Below are 17,032 nucleotides of genomic sequence, written 5' to 3'. Positions count from 1 at the left end.
TGGACTACGAAAGGAACATCGCTATATTGAGAGAAACAATATCCACTCTCAAAGAGCGGATCTTCCGACAAACCCGAGATGCCAGAGCAGATAGGAAGCGCTACTATGATCTAATGGCCCGAATGGAGAAACAGATGAATGAGTTTCAGGATCAACTCCTTTACAACGCTCAAATGCTGGGGACGCAGAATCAATAAATAGAGCGATTACTTATGGAAAGGGACATAATCAAGGGAAGAATCGACGATATCGGGCACTACATCACCATAAAGTGCCTAGCTTGTAAGGATATGTCCCGTACCACCTTCTTTGCTTCAATAATGATTTAAATCCACCATATCATGGAAGATTTGAAAGATCTGCAAAGGGGCCTTGCACCAAAGCCTGTGGCGAGGCCGAACGATGCCCCGCGGGCGCCAAAATTCAAAACTCTGAAACATTCATAGTCTGATTCATGCGGGGACGTGATACGTAGACAATCCACATAAGATTCGACCACCACTAAAAAGAAAAAGAGAAAAGGCAAAGTGAATAAAAGAAAGGAAAAGAAAGAAATCAAAAGAGAGATAAAGAAAGTTTCAGAAACATTTAAACGAGGCACAAACAAAGTAAGCCGAAATGACGCATGCGGTTGAAGCAAAGACATGTTAGAAATGGTTAAACTGCCTAGGAACATTGCATCCCCCAACGTGAAATTGCAATATGTGTTAAACTCTAATGCTAACAAGTTTGTTGTTTCCAGAGATTTCGAACCAGTTAGTTTGTTAGAATGTTCTGGCAGATTACCATTACCAAACAAGATCCAAAGGGTCCGTACTAAAAAGCATGACTAGGGCACAAAAAGTGCCTGCCCCTCCCGTTACTCCCACTCTCTCACCCAGACACACGCCGGAATACCCTCCCCTCGGCCCTTCGACAAGCTTCCCCAGTCACCAATACTATCAGGGAAGAAATGTCTATGATCCCCAAGCTTCACAACCTAATCAGAACCCTCCTCCACCAAATGTTCCTGTTTTCGTGGCACCCCCACCAGCCACGCTGCAAAGATCATCTAGCGAGCCGTTGTTTCAGGCTCACGATAACCAATATTACCCCCTTGAATCAACCTTCAAAGCACCCGAGCCTCATACTTATAACACTCACTTCGAGATCCTGGTAGAGACTGAAAAGCCGGCTAAGAGCCCAGAGCAAGACGAAGTGCTTCGAAAGTTTAAAAGCTTGGAGCAATCCTTCAGGAATATCCATGGGTTAGGCAACCAAGTCAGTGTGGCCTACAAAGATCTGTGCCCATTCCCCGACATTCAATTGCTGGCAGGGTTCAAGATGCCAAAGTTTGATCTATACGAGATTCACGGTGATCCAATCGCACATCTGCGAGGTTTTTGCAGTAAGATGAGAGGGGTTGGGGGAAAAGACGAGCTGTTGATAGCTCATTTTGGTCAAAATCTAAGCGGGTCTGCACTGGGATGGTACGCAAGACAGGATTCTAGCAGGTGGTACACCTGGGACGATCTGGCACAAGCCTTTGCAGGCCACTTCCAGTACAACCTTGAGATCGTCCCTGACCGTCTCACATTGCTAAAACTTGAGAAGAAGCCCGGGGAAAGCTTCCGAGAATTTGGGTTCCGCTGGAGAGAGCAGGCGGCAAGAGTTGATCCTCCGATGAGAGAGGGGGAAATGGTGGACTACTTTCTGCAGACTCTGAAGCCAACTTACTTCGGTTACCTGGTGACATCAGTTGGCAAATCTTTCAACGAAGTAGTAAAAATGGGTGGTATGATTGAAGAGGGACTTAAGTCCAACAAAATCCTGAGCTATTCGGCGATTAAAGCACCTACTCAGGCCATCCAGAACGGCACGAGAGGTACGCTCGGAAAGAAGAAAAGAGAAGATGTCGCAACAATCGAGGCAGGTACTTGGTCCAGATCCAGAGGTCCCCCCCTCACTACCAACCTAGACCCCATCACTCAAATTACCCACATATTCCATACGGCCCTCCACAACCCTACTACCCACTATAAGAGCCATATTTCTCTGTCCATCACGCCCAAACTTACACCCAGCCACCGGCTCGCCCGCAATGGCATGTGCTGGCTCCCCAAAATACATATCCACCTCCACAAAACACATATCCATCTCCACAAAACACATATCCACCACAAAGGGCCTACAGGAATCCTTCGGGACCAAGTTTCCGTGGGAATCAGACTTTCTGGAATAAAAGGGTGCAGAGGCAAAGAACATTCACTCCGCTGGGAGAAACCTATACTACTCTGTTCCACAAATTGAGGCAGTTAGGCCTATTGAGTCCTGTGGAGCCCAAATTGCCAAATCCCCTTCCCAAAAATCTGGACCACTCGGTAAGCTGTGAATATTGTTCGGGGGCTCCCGGGCATGATACTGAGAAGTGTTGGAAGTTGAAGACTGCCGTACAAGATCTTATTGACACAAATAGGGTCGAGGTCTAGGAGCCAGAGGCACCTAACATCAATCAGAATCTACTGCCAGCTCACCATGAGTCACACATGATTGAGTTGATACATAAAGAGGGGGAGCCCAGAAAGCCCTCACAGATAGTAATGATGATCCGTTCCAGCGAAACCAGCTCAAAGGAAAAAGTAACCAATGGGAAATTAGTGGTCCAGTAGAGAGGGGTAGATGATGAGCCAGCTGTGGTAGCCGAGAGAGGGTCGTCGAGCCTTGTTGCAGTGAAACCCAAGAAAGCTGAAGTGGTAGTGCCAGGGGTTGCAAGTAAACCTGTTGTGGTCGTGAAGGGTGCTCGCACAGAGCCTGTTATTATAAAACCGGTAACTCAGCTTCCAGTGATCAACAATAAGGCTGTTCCTTGGAATTATGAACGGGTGACAGTGATTTACAAAGGGAAAGAACTCAAAGGAGAAGTGTGTGAAGCCCAAGGTCTAACTCGTTTGTGAAGGTGTTTTGCTCCCGTAGAGTTAAGAAGGGCCAATCCAGTAGCAACAAAGAATCCAGTTACCGAGAAAGAGGCGGAAGAATTTTTTAAGAAAATGAAGGCGCAAGATTACTCCATTATGGAGCAGTTGAGGAAGACCCCGACACAGATCTCATTGTTATCGTTGTTGATCCATTCAGATGAGCATCGCCAAGTATTGATGAAAATTCTGAACGAAGCCCATGTTCCGGATAAGATCTCTGTGAACCATCTGGAGAAAATAGCAAACAAGATTTTAGAGGTCAACATGGTCACTTTTTCAGACGATGAGTTGCCCGTGGAGGGTACATAACATAATAGAGCCCTTTATTTGACCGTGAAGTGCAAAGACTCGATAGTCACTCGAGTATTGATTGATAATGGGTCCAGTGCCAATATCTGTCCTTTGACCACATTGAACAAACTAAAGGTCGATGGTGATAGGATTCACAAGAACAACATCTATGTTCGAGGGTTTGATGGTGGTGGTACAGACACAGTGGGTGACATCATACTTGAATTAACAATTGGTCTAGTCGAGTTCACTATGGAGTTTCAAGTGTTAGACGTGGCAGTGTCATATAATCTTCTGTTGGGGCGACCCTGGATCCACGCCGTCAAAGCAGTGCCTTCTACACTACATCAGATGGTCAAATTCGAATGGGATAGGCAAGAGATTGTAGTACATGGGGAAGACAATGCAAGCGCCGTAAGTGATGCCATCGTACCCTTCATAGAGACTGATGATGATAAGGGACTGTGGGTTTACTAGGTTTTCGGTACGGTTTTAGTAGACAAAGTTCCCGAAGGTGAAAGCATCCCACTTTTCGAAATAGCAGTTGCAACTGTCATGGTAGCCTCGAAGATGTTGAAGAACGGGTTTGTGCCAGGCAAAGGTTTAGGGGCTGACCTTCAGGGTATTGTTCAGCCGGTTTCTTTGCCCAAAAATCTGGATACCTTTGGGTTGGGGTTCAAGCCTACAGTGGCGGATGTGAGACGGGCCCGCAAGTTGAAGAAAAGAGTCTGGGTCCTTCCCAAGCCAATCCCGCGCCTATCCAGATCATTTGTCAGAGCAGGTATCAGAAAGTTGTCGGTCCCGAAAGTTCTCGGACCACTGATTGGGCCAGATGGAGATTTGAATGAGGGCTTTGAAAGGCTGTTCGCCGATGTCAACATGATAGAAGCTGGAGAAGGGTCCAGTAGGTTAGATGTACAGTTTGTGGGGCCTAGGGCAAATATCAACAATTGGATGGCTACTCCCCTTCCTACCCGGAGGGAGTCTTGGTAGTGGGCTCTGATTTTTCTTTTTTTTTTTTTGTTTTTTGGATTATTCCAGGGTTGTAATCTAGTTTTGTTTTGTATTCAGCAAAGTGTGAAACTCTGTTATCCCGTATTTTAATAAAGTGAAAGCTTTTTTTCTTCTTATTTTGTTCTAATTTTGTTTTCTTCTTTTCTCTTTATGAACAGTTCTCTTTATATTGGTTCTAATGACATGGCATGCACAACGGATCTTCAACCCAGTCTAAAAAATCAATCTGATTCCGAACTAATTGTACAAGAGGTCGATTATGATGATGAATCGGAATACGATGAGGATGAAGCCTTCGAAGAGATAAACAGAGAGTTAAGCCAGTTTGAAGAGAAATCCAAGCCCAACTTAAATGACATAGAAGCCATCAATTTAGGGGATGCAGATGATATCAGGGAAACTAAAATAAGCATCCACATTGCACCGAATATCAGGGAAGAACTAATCAAAGCACTTATTGAGTTCAAAGACGTTTTTGCATGGTCATATGATGACATGCCGGGGTTAAGAACGGATTTAGTGGTTCACAAATTGACCATTAACCCGGTATGCCCTCCCGTCAAGCAGAAATTGAGGAAGTTCAAAACAGACATGAGTGTGAAGATTAAAGAGGAGTAACAAAGCAGCTGCAAGCAAAGGTTATTCCGGTCACTCGATATCCTGATTGGTTGGCTAATGTGGTGCCAGTGCCGAAGAAAGATGGGAAGATCAGGGTGTGTGTCGATTACCGTAATCTGAATAGGTCAAGCCCAAAGGATTACTTTCCATTACCCAACATCCATATCTTGATCGATAATTGTGTCGGACGTGAGATCGGGTCTTTTGTGGATTGCTATGCTGGGTATTATCAGATTCTGATGGATGAAGAAGATGCGGAAAAGACGGCTTTTATTACGCTGTGGGGGACTTATTGCTACCGGGTAATGCCATTTGGTTTGAAGAATGTTGGGGCAACGTACATGAGAGCAATGACTACTGTGTTTCATGACATGATACACAAAGAGATTAAGGTATACGTGGATGATGTGATCATAAAATCCAAGCATCAGGAAGACCACGTAGCAGACCTAAGGAAGTTTTTCCAAAGACTTCGAAGGTCCGATATTAAGCTCAACCTGGCCAAATGTGCATTTGGTGTTCCATCTGGAAAGCTGTTGGGATTCATCGTCAGTCAGCGAGGCATTGAGATGGACCCGTCAAAGATCAAATCCATCCAAGATTTTCCACCGCCGAAGAACAAGACAGAAGTAATGAGTCTGTTGGAAAGGTTGAATTATATCAGCAGGTTTATTGCTCAACTCACAGCAACTTGTGAACCCATTTTTCGGCTACTGAAGAAAGATGTTGCGGTAGAATGGACAGCAAAATGTCAGGAACCATTTGACCAAATCAAAGGATATTTATCAAATCTACATGTGTTGGTTCCACCTGAGCCGGGAAGACCGTTAATTCTTTATCTAACTGTCCTAGAGAATTTGTTTGGCTGCGTACTTAGGCAACACGACATTACAGGAAGGAAGGAGCAAGCCATCTATTATCTCAGCAAGAAGTTTACAGGCTATGAGGTTAAGTACACTCAACTCGAGAAGACATGTTGCGCCCTAACTTGGGTGGCCCAGAAATTGAAGCACTATCTGTCATCATATACTACTTATCTCATTTCACGCTTGGATCCACTGAAGTATATTTTCCAGAAGCCTATGCCAACAGGGAGATTGGCGAAATGGCAGATATTACTCACAGAATTCGACATCGTATATGTGACGAGGACGGCCATGAAGGCCCAAGCATTGGCTGATCACTTGGCCAAGAATCCTGTTGATGAAGAATACGAGCCCTTGAGGGCGTATTTTTTGGAAATGACCAAGGAACCAGGATGAAAGCTTTTTTTCCGATGGATCCGCAAATGCGAAGGGGGTTGGAATAGGAGCGGTACTTATTTCTGAAACATGACATCATTATCCTGTTACGGCTCAGCTGCGTTTCTATTGTACCAACAACATGGCTGAGTATGAGGCATGCATTTTGGGTCTACGACTAGCTGTAGACATAGATGTCCAGGACGTCTTGATCTTGGGAGACTCAGACCTCCTGGTGCATCAGATTCAGGGTGAATGGGAAACAAGGGATTTGAAGCTCATACCATATCGACAATGTTTGCACGATCTGAGCAAGCGATTTCGATTAGTGGAGTTCAGACACATCCCAAGAGTTCATAATGAGATTGTCTATGCTTTGGCCACCTTAGCATCAATGTTGCACCACCCAGACAAAATTCATGTTGACCCGTTGCATATTCAGGTTCATGATCAGCATGCTTATTGCAACATGTTAGAGGAAGAGTTGGATTGTGAACCATGGTTCTATGATGTCAAGGAATACCTCAAGATGGGGATATACCCGGAGCAGGCCACCGGAGATCAAAAGAGAGCCATTCGGCGACTGGCAAATGGATTTTTCCTCACTGGAGGAGTGTTGTACAAAAGAACACCAGATTTGGGATTGCTAAGATGTATAGATCCTAGTCAAGCCACGACAGTTATGACAGAGGTACATGCTGGAGTTTGTGGGCCACATATGAGCGGATATGTATTGGCGAAGAAGATTCTTCGAGCAGGGTACTATTGGCTCACTATGGAGCGTGATTGTATCAGTTTCGTGCGGAAATGCCATCAGTGTCAGATACACGGAGATCTGATTCATTCTCCGCCGACAGAATTGCATACAATGTCAGCACCATGGCCATTTGTTGCCTGGGGCATGGATGTCATTGGACCTATTGAGCCGGCAGCTACCAACGGTCATAGGTTCATTCTGGTTCACTAAGTAGGTTGAAGCTAAAACTTTCAAGTCGGTAACAAAGAAGGCAGTGGTAGATTTTGTTCATTCCCATATCATCTGTAGATTTGGGATCCCAAAAGTGATCATCACGGACAATGGTGCTAATCTTAACAGCGGTTTGATGAAAGAAGTATGTTAACAGTTCAAGATTACACACTGTAATTCCACACCATATCGTCCCAAGGCGAATGGAGCGGTCGAGGCGGCCAACAAGAACATAAAGAAGATACTGAGGAAGATGGTAGAAGGGTCCAGACAATGGCATGAGAAGTTACCATTGGCATTGTTGGGTTATCGCACTACTGTTTGTACTTCAATAGGTGCAACTCCTTATTTGTTGGTATACGGAACTGAAACAGTGATACCGACACAAGTTGAAATTCCATCCCTTCGGATTGTCGCTGAGGCTGAGATTGATGATGACGAGTGGGTCAAAACCCGTTTGGAGCAGTTGAACTTGATTGATGAAAAGAGATTGGCAGCTATGTGTCATGGCCAGTTATATCAAAAGAGAATGGCAAGAACATACAAATAAAAGGTGCGTCCCCAGAAGTTTGAAGTGGGCCAGCAAGTGCTGAAACGCATCCTTCCACATCAGGCTGAGGCAAAGGGCAAGTTTGCCCCGAATTGGCAAGGGCCATTCATTATAACCAGAGTGTTGTCCAATGGCGCTTTATGTTTAACAGATATGAAGGGAAATGCGTTGGCATGGCTATCAATTCTGACGTGGTTAAGAGATATTATGTATGATTTCTTTTGATTGTAATTGTTGTTTGTTTGCATTTGGCATGGTATCGGAGAATGAAACGACGGAGGCAATTTGTTCTTCCATCCAAACACTTCAACCTTTGCTTCCCCTTTTGAGCCTTATTTATTCTTTCATACCCCTCTTTTGGAATCAGTAATGAAAATGAAAGAAAAAGAGAAGAGAAAAATAATGATAATAAAGACAAAAGAAAAGTCACAAGAAAAACAAAGGAATTGGGAACTACGTTTGACCTGATTCCTCAAAAGGATATGTAGGCACATCACGGCTCGGTCATAGTGTAACGAAAAATAAAAATCCCCAAGCAAGAAACTGGGGCAGAAGTTGTGTTTGTAATTTTGGGAAGGAAGTTTGATTCCAAGAGTTATAATGTTTTACCCATCAAAATTATTTTGAACCTTTTGATACCCCTTTTCTTTTAGCCATACACAAAAACCCATATTGATGTCCAAAAAGACCTCTCGATCAGTATCCGAGAAGTGCCAAGTCATGCAAATGGAAGTCGGAAATAACACTCTGATCCCCAGCAGAGAAGAGGATCATAAGCTGGAAATGAATTGATAGCGGAAAGAATCCCCAGCAGAGAGAGTCATATCGGCACCATAAGGCGATGGGAGTTGAGAGAAATAAAACGAGAGAGTCTTATCGGTGAAAACCTTCACAGGCACCATAAGGCGACGCGAGTTGAGGAAAATGAGAGAGTCTTATTAGTGAAAACCCCTCGAAGGGCACTATGAGGCGACAATGGGTCAAAAGAGACAAACAAGATAAGATTGACGGAAAGGATCCGTCGAGGCGTCAAGCAGTGCAAAGATGTTGAGTCGACAAAAGAATTGGGCGCTTACATATCCCCAACAAAGTAAGGCCATCAGAAAGATTGATTGATATAAATAGACTGGGTTGGTTAATCCAAAATGCACGACGTGATCATTGGGATCGGTTGTACCATTCAGATAAGCTTTTTTTCTTTTTTCTTCTCCCTAACATTTATTAGAAAAACTATTCCTCTTATTTTCTTGAATTCATCATTTTTTTATTTTTCTTAAAGACTTTATCTCCCCAGAAGTTTGTTTTGAAAAGGATTTTCAGAGCTTATTACCAGTTGCCAAGATGGTGCAAAAACACAATGTGGATAGGACGGGCCAAAGATAATGCAATGGGACGAGAAAGACGTTCGTTGCAAGACCAAATGATGGATTAGTCTAGGATTTCGGGGAGAGTATGGAGAAAAGTGGGAAGCAACAATTGGTGAATAAAAAATCGCCAAGAAACAAGAGCATCCCTGGCAGATTATTGACCAAGTTCCAAGAGGGTCGGACAACACGGAACAGGGAAAGAGGAGGGGGAAAACCATCCCCAGTAGGAACATAATCGCCAGCAGGAATATCATCCCCAACAAATAATCTCATCCCCAGCAAGCTTTGGTAATGTAATGGAACACAAAGCTAGGAAAGGAGAAAGAGAAAACCATCCCCAGCAGGAGTGGCATGACCATTCACCACGTTTTAAACTAACAAAATTTTTTCTTTAATTTGAAGCAGGGACAGGAAATGTTATATATGATGAAAAGACATCATGATACAAGAAAGATTGTCAAATTGGGGCAGAAAATTTTCTTTCATTTTGAGAATTTTCTGGAGGTCCGGTACCCACTTGGGGAAGAAGCAAGATAACACAAGTTTGGGGAAAAATGGTATCCCCAACAGTTTTTGGAAGAAGGCCAAACAAGTTTTAAAGGAAGCAATTTCGGAAGGAAGATAACACAAGTCTTAAGGGAAGTAGTTCCAGTGGAAGGAAGCACCAGCTTTAAGGGAAGTAGTCTCTGAAGGAGGAAAATAACATATTTTTGAATAAAACACCGGGGTTATCCCCAGTAGTTTTCAGAGGAATGAAACACCAGTTTTGGGGGAAGCAGTTGTGAAAGAAGATGGTTCAAGTTAGAAGGAAAATGCTTCAGGAGGCAGGAAGGAACAACAGCAATAAAATGCATTTTTAAGAAGCAGTTGAAGTCAGGAGCCCGCCTGGAGAATGGAGGTATTATATTTTTAAGAAGTAGTTGAAGTCAGGAGCCCGCCTGGAGAATGGAGGTATTATATTTTTAAGTCGTTGTCGAAGTCAGGAACCCGCCTGGAGAATGGAGGTATTATATTTTTAAGTCATAACAGAAGTCAAGAGCCCGCCTAGAGAATAGAGGTGTTATATGTTAAGAAGTTATTGCGGTCAGGAGCCCGCCTGGAGAATGGAGGTGTTATATCTTTAAGTTGCAGTTGAAGTCAGGAACCCGCCTGGAGAATGGAGGTGTTATCTTTTAAGTCATAACAGAAGTCAGGAGCCCGCCTGGAGAATAGAGGTGTTATATCTTTAAGTTGTAGTAGAAGTCAGGAGCCCGCCTGTAGAAGGGAGGTTGTTATATTTTAAGTTGAAGAAGTCAGGAGCCCGCCTGTAGAACGGAGGTTGTTATGTTTTAAGTTGAAGAAGTCAGGAGCCCGCCTGTAGAACGGAGGTTGTTATATTTTAAGTTGAAGGAGTCAGGAGCCCGCCTGTAGAACGGAGGTTGTTATGTTTTAAGTTGAAGAAGTCAGGAGCCCGCCTGTAGAACGGAGGTTGTTATATTTTAAGTTGAAGAAGTCAGGAGCCCGCCTGTTAGAACGGAGGTTGTTATATTTGAAGTTGATGAAGTCAGGATCCCGCCTATAGAACGGAGGTTGTCATATTTTAAGTTAAAGGAGTCAGGAGCCTGCCTGGATAATGAAGGTTGTTATATTTGAAGTTGATGAAGTCAGAAGCCCGCCTGTAAAACGGAGGTTGCCATATTTTAAGTTGAAGGAGTCAGGAGCCCGCCTGTAGAATGGAGGTTGTTATGTTTTAAGTTGAAGAAGTCAGGAGCCCGCCTGTAGAACAGAGGTTGTTATATTTTAAGTTGAAGAAGTTAGGAGCCCGCCTGTTAGAACGGAGGTTGTTATATTTGAAGTTGATGAAGTCAGGAGCCCGCCTGTAGAACGGAGGTTGTCATATTTTAAGTTAAAAGAGTCAGGAGCCCGCCTGTAGAATGGAGGTTGTTATATTTTAAGTTAAGGAAGTCAGGAGCCCGCCTGTTAGAATGGAGGTTGTTATATTTGAAGTTGATGAAGTCAGGAGCCCGCCTGTAGAACGGAGGTTTTTATATTTTAAGTTAAAGGAGTTAGGTGCCTGCCTATAGAACGGAGGTTGTTATATTTTAAGTTGAAAAAGTTAGGAGCCCGGCTGTTAGAACGAAGGTTGTTATATTTGAAGTTGATGAAGTCAGGAGCCCGCCTGTAGAACAGAGGTTGTTATATTTTACGTTAAAGGAGTTAGGAGCCCGCCTGTAGAATGGAGGTGTTTATTTTAAAGTTGTTGTTGAAGTCAAGAGCCCGCCTGGAGAATAGAGGCTGATTTATTTGCAAAGTCGCTATTGGAGTCAGGAGCCCGCCTGTAGAACAAAGGAGTACACATTCAAGTTGAAGTCATGAGCCCGCCTGCAGAACAGAGGAATACATTTCAAGATCAAGTCAGAAGTCAGTAATGCGGAGGGTTACAACAAAAATACCCCCCAGCATGAATCCCATTTCAGAAATCAGAAAGAAGACTACAAGAGCAAGTCAAAGATAGATAAGATTCTGCAATCATTAGTTTAGTCTAGCTTTTTGTTTTCTTTCTAGCAATGGTGTAATAAGGAGGTCGGAAAGCAGTAGTAACAGCATGCAACAACAGTAACAACAACATTGCAGTCCCATGGTAGTCCCAGCTACCAAAACTTCCCGAACTACATTAACCTGATTCCATTTTAGCCAGGGATATGTAGGAAACCTTTGAAGCAAAGGTTCGGTTAAGCCTTTCAAAAAAATGCTTCACACAGAGTATTTCCAACGGGCAAAAATCGCTCGAATCCGCTCACTTTATCTTTGCACGAAAACTCTTTGTGTTTTCGAACAAAGAGGGGCAGCTGTGAGCACGTGATTTTTGCTTCACGAAAACTACTCCAAAAGAAATCGAAAAATAAAACAAATGTCATTTGGGTACAAGTTTAAGAATTTCGCGTGACATTTTTCGTAATTATTTTGTCTGTGAGTGTTTATTTTGTTTAATTAATTAAAAAATACAAAAATACATATTGCATGCATATTTAGGATTTAATTGTGCATTTTGGAATTAATTAAACCATAGTTTGGTTTTAAAAGAAGAAAATCACAAAAATATGTATTTCTTCTATTTTTGTCAATTAGTGTACAATTTTGTGATTTTTGTTTTAATTGATGTTAAATTTTGTGTGTTAATTGTAGTTAAGTGTTAATTAATATTTTTGTAGGTTAATTTTGGTTTTACAATTTATTGTAGATTGTTTTTTGCTAATTAGAAATTAAAAGAAAAGGAAACAAAAACAAGTGGAAATACCTACAAAATTGTGGGCCATCCAAAACAACCCAAAACCAGGCCCAATTCAACACCCCTCACCCGGTCCAATTTGGTCTGTCTCCAAGACCACCCAAACGACGTCGTTTTGATGTGAAAAATCTGAACCATTGATCTTCCAAGATCAAACGGTCCAGCCTGCCCTCAGACTAACCGAAACGACACCGTATCAGGCCAATTGATCCACGTCGTTCATTTCATTTGATCCAACGGCCACAAATCGCCCATGCCTCGACCCATTCCCATCCAAAGACCGATCCGGTCTCGAGGTGAGCAAGACGACGTCGTTTCCATTAATGAACGGATCCAAGCCGTTGATCTCATTAGATCGAACGGCCCATGATCATTTCCCCCCATACTATATATTCCTAATCCATACCCCGCCCCCCAAACACCCCCCATATATTCGTCTCTCTCAAAGACGAACTCCCTAGCCCAAACCCTAGCCGCCCTCTCACACCTTCACCTGAAACCCGACGGCAACGATGCCGCCGGTGACCAAATTAACACCCTAAAGCCATTAGACCACCCTCAACCCAAATCCCTTATCCATTTTGCTCGAATCAGCCTGTAGTTTCTCGAATCTTCAATCGAAGATTCGAGCAAAATTTGAAACTACCCCAACCGGCCCCAAACTCATACCGGACATCTCCTTGACCTCCCTCATCATCAAACCACCGTTGGTTTGGTTCGAATCAGACCAGAGGCGTTCGAACCCCAAATCGAACCCCTAAGAACCATAGAAATCTAAAGGTTGAAATCTGTCCAAATTAAAGGATGATTTGGGGTCTAATCGACCTTAGTCGAAGTGTTCTCAGTTGAGAACACTCGATTAAGGTCCGTTCGACCTCAAAGAGTTCAAGTCTGAGTTTGAATCAGGGTCGTCCAGTTTCTGAGTTCTTGATGTATTTTTCCTTTCCTGTTTATTCCATTTTTGTGTTTTTTATATCTGTTTAATTGTTTAGTGTAGTTTTATTGATTTTTCAATTTTTTGTCAATTGATTTTGTCCTTCTTCAAAGACCTTTTATTTGGTCGAACTTTTTCTGGTCATGGTCGAGTATATAATAAACTATATAATCGATTCGAATGAGCTTCGTCGACTAGTTAAGTTTCATTATAAATCCCTGTTTCTATCAATATGACTCGAATCACCTATGTGCCCGTTATATTTTGATTATTTTCTATTGATTTTATGTGTTGTAATTCGTGTAGTCGATTCGATAAGTGTCGCCGAGTAGTTTTACCGTCTTGAATGTTAGAATAACTTGATAATAATTTGATTCATACTGCTTAAATTTTGATTGAGTCATTGTTTGAATTTAGTTGTGAATTGGTTATAGCTGTAGTACTTTAGTGATCAGTTAAAAATCAGATTAGGAGGTTTAGGACATGGCAGTAATACACAGGGGTTAAAGGGGTAATTTTGGGATCTAACAGGTCTGCAAGTGGATTAACTTAAGGGTCTGTTCAGTGGGTAATAGATACCATTAGTTTAATATCAATGGGGAATATAACATGATAGTATGGGAGTCAATAGGAATATTACAATAACCCATAGTTTTGATTAAAACAATAGGGAACAAGGCATGCAAGTGTGGGGAACAAAATAACTTCAAACAAGAAGACATTAAGTAATGAGATTCAAATGGGGATGGGCAGTTAGAATCTGATAGTTTCAAGGCAGAGATAACAGGCCTGTTTTTGGGTTATAAATATGGTCATTCAAGACAGAAAAGAGGCTGGTTTTTTGGAGGAGAAAAATCAGTTCTATTTCAGTTTTTTTTTCAGAGAGTCTAGGCTGGATTTTGACATCGGAAATTCAGAGTTTAAGAGTGAAATACAAGCTGAGTGTTTACCCTAAAGAGTTCAATAGGTTGAGAGCTAAATACTGAAAAAGTGAGGTCTTCTTTACTACTAAAAATCAGAATCAGTTTGTTACTGTTTAATTGAGGTTCTGAGTGTCTTTATTTGAGAATCTGAAGAACAAAAATCAGAAAATCTACTCTCCTGTCTCATTTCTGAATACATTCTGTTCCTGTCTGTGAATTGCTTGGTATTTTCTGGTTTCACTCCTGGGTTTTGGACTGCTTGTGCTGGGTGTTATTTCTGATGGTTGTTGCTCTGCTCTTTGCTGTGGTGTTGCTGTACTGTATACTACTGCTGCTGCTGACCTGCCGTTCTTCTTCTTCTTATGCTATTCTCGATTCCAGGTACACTATTTTGAATCATCTTGGTGTATGCTCTTGGAAGCTGAAATGAAATGGCCAGAGGATTTATTGTTCAAACTATAGAATGCTTGTATTCTATTTGATATTAGTTATGTGTTTCCTGTTATATGAATGGTAGATATATGTATAATTAGGACTGCTTTTAAATCACTGATTGGCAATTAGGTGATGTATGATGTCGGACTACTGAACTGAATCCTTCAAATGGCAGTTCAGTTCAGTATGTGTGTTTAATTGGAACAAACTGTTAGATTGCTAAACTATAAGGTGTGTCTCTGTATGAATTTCATAGTTAAATATTTTCAGTTTTGTTAGTTCATATTATCAGAATAAGGTAGTTAAAAATCACATTCAACTTGAGTTGGGTTATGTATTAGATATTGACCACAACATATAATAATTTGCAAATTAGCACTCACTGTTTAGTTTACATAAATCAAAATAAGTCACTAGATATTGAACCAGCTTGGACTACACTTAGGACTATCTTAGGCAGTTTTGAACAGTTTTCCTCATACCTGTAGCCATTTGAATTGGTAAATAGTTAATATTGAGAATTGTTTCGATTTAGTTGATTGGTAAAGTATAACTTTGAACTCACGAAACGGGAATAGAAATAAATTGAAGTTTGTGATTTTGAGTCCTGTTAGTAACAAAGATCCGCAAGTATTAGGCAAACATAATTAGCCAGTAATTTCGTAGAGTCAGTAGGTCTGCCATATTTGAAGTTTGATTTGATGTAGTAAAGTTAAGGTCATTAATTCAATAGGCATGAGTTGAGTTCGAACAAGGCGTGTTAGAGTTCCTTTAAATGTAATAGATTCCTCCAAGTGTCGATCAAGTTTTAACAAACTTTCGCAAGCATTAGTAATTAAGGTTGGTTTTAATTTCAAATAGTTGTAAACAATTAATTCTGGCGGTTCAATTCATCTAGTAAGGTGGGTCTAAATTGGTAGAGAGTAATTAGTTTCGTTTTGATATTATTGTTTGTCAATTCTGTATTCTATTTATAATTTCAATTTTTTTGTAATATTCACTTATAGAATAAGATACGAAACAATCTCCCTTTGTACAAGCTCGATTGCAATTTTCCATTTGCATTTGTCTTAAACTAATAACTAATAAGTTACGTCCTTTTTTTAAGCATGTAATTAATTTAGAGATTTTATTTTATTTTAGAGACGAACTTAATAGAAAAATATAGTCACTTTAGGGTTGTCCTTTTAAAATAAACGAGATGAGCCTCGCCAAATAAAATGCACAAATTTCGGGGCCTTTAATAGATGGTTATCTTAAATGTTTAGATTTTGAGATAGTCCGTATAACGAATTTCATGGATTTTTCTCAAAAATAATAACGCGTTAGCATCTTTAGGCGTGTATTTAATAATGTTATCTCCCTAAACTCGGGTAACATTTATGTGACCCAAATCCAAATCTGAACGAAATCGAAATGTGTCAATAACCACGGGTGCATTGATGTGACGTGGTTCAAGACCCGTTTTCACAACGTTGCAAGTCTTTTTTAAAAATAATAATAATAAAAGCGACTAAAAGTTAAAATTTGCACATAAGTTCATAATTGTATAAAATCAGATAATTAAGCCAGATAGGACAGTTGAGTGACCGTGCCAGAACCACGGAACTTGGGAATGCCTAATACCTTCTCCGGGTTAATAGAATTCCTTATCCGAATTTCTGGTTCGCGGACTGTAATACAGAGTCAATATTCTCCACGATTCAGGATTCAACCGGTGACTTGGGACACCATAAATCTCCCAAGTGGCGACTCTGAATTAAATAATAAATCCTGTTTCGATTGTCCTTTAATTGGAAAAACTCCCCTAACCCCTCTGCGCCCCGGCGGGCGCGGGCCAAAAGGAGGTGTGACAGCTGCCTCTTGTTCATGGTAGCCTTAGATTCATAAAAATCTGTTTATGTACATTTCGAACAAATGATTTATTTATTTCATACCAACTTTGTAAATTCTAATCTTAGAAGGTCATGATTTGTACTACCAGTCCCAGGGAAATGTATCAGATTCAGATATTTTCTTTTATTTAATTGTCATATTAATTTCAATGGAATAATTGGCTTACCTAGTGGGTTGGGTTAGGTACCATCAGGACTACTTGGATTTTGGGTCGTGACATTTCATATGTGGTACACTTTTCTTTGAAAAGAATATTATATCTCTATAACTAAAAATAATTAACTTTTCTTATTTTACCTTAATGAGGTGATTTACAATCATACAAATATCCCATGTTTGTTTCAGATTATAAATTTCAAAAATTTTCATTTCTTTCTTATATTGCCCATTCAAATGGTGATACTTAAATTAGGAAGGAGTACCTAGAGCTCGTTTGGATGGACTTATTTTAAGTGACTTTTAAGCTAATATAGCTTTTAAGTCATAAGTTAGGAATTCTAATTTTTGGCTTTAGGCTTAAAGCTTTTAGCTTTTTTTTTTTTTTATCATTTTAGCTTTAAAACAAGTGCTTAGC

Source organism: Nicotiana tabacum, chromosome 20 (genome assembly GCF_000715075.1).
Source record: "Nicotiana tabacum cultivar K326 chromosome 20, ASM71507v2, whole genome shotgun sequence".
Lineage (NCBI taxonomy): Eukaryota > Viridiplantae > Streptophyta > Magnoliopsida > Solanales > Solanaceae > Nicotiana > Nicotiana tabacum.
This window is presented reverse-complemented; position numbering follows the sequence as displayed.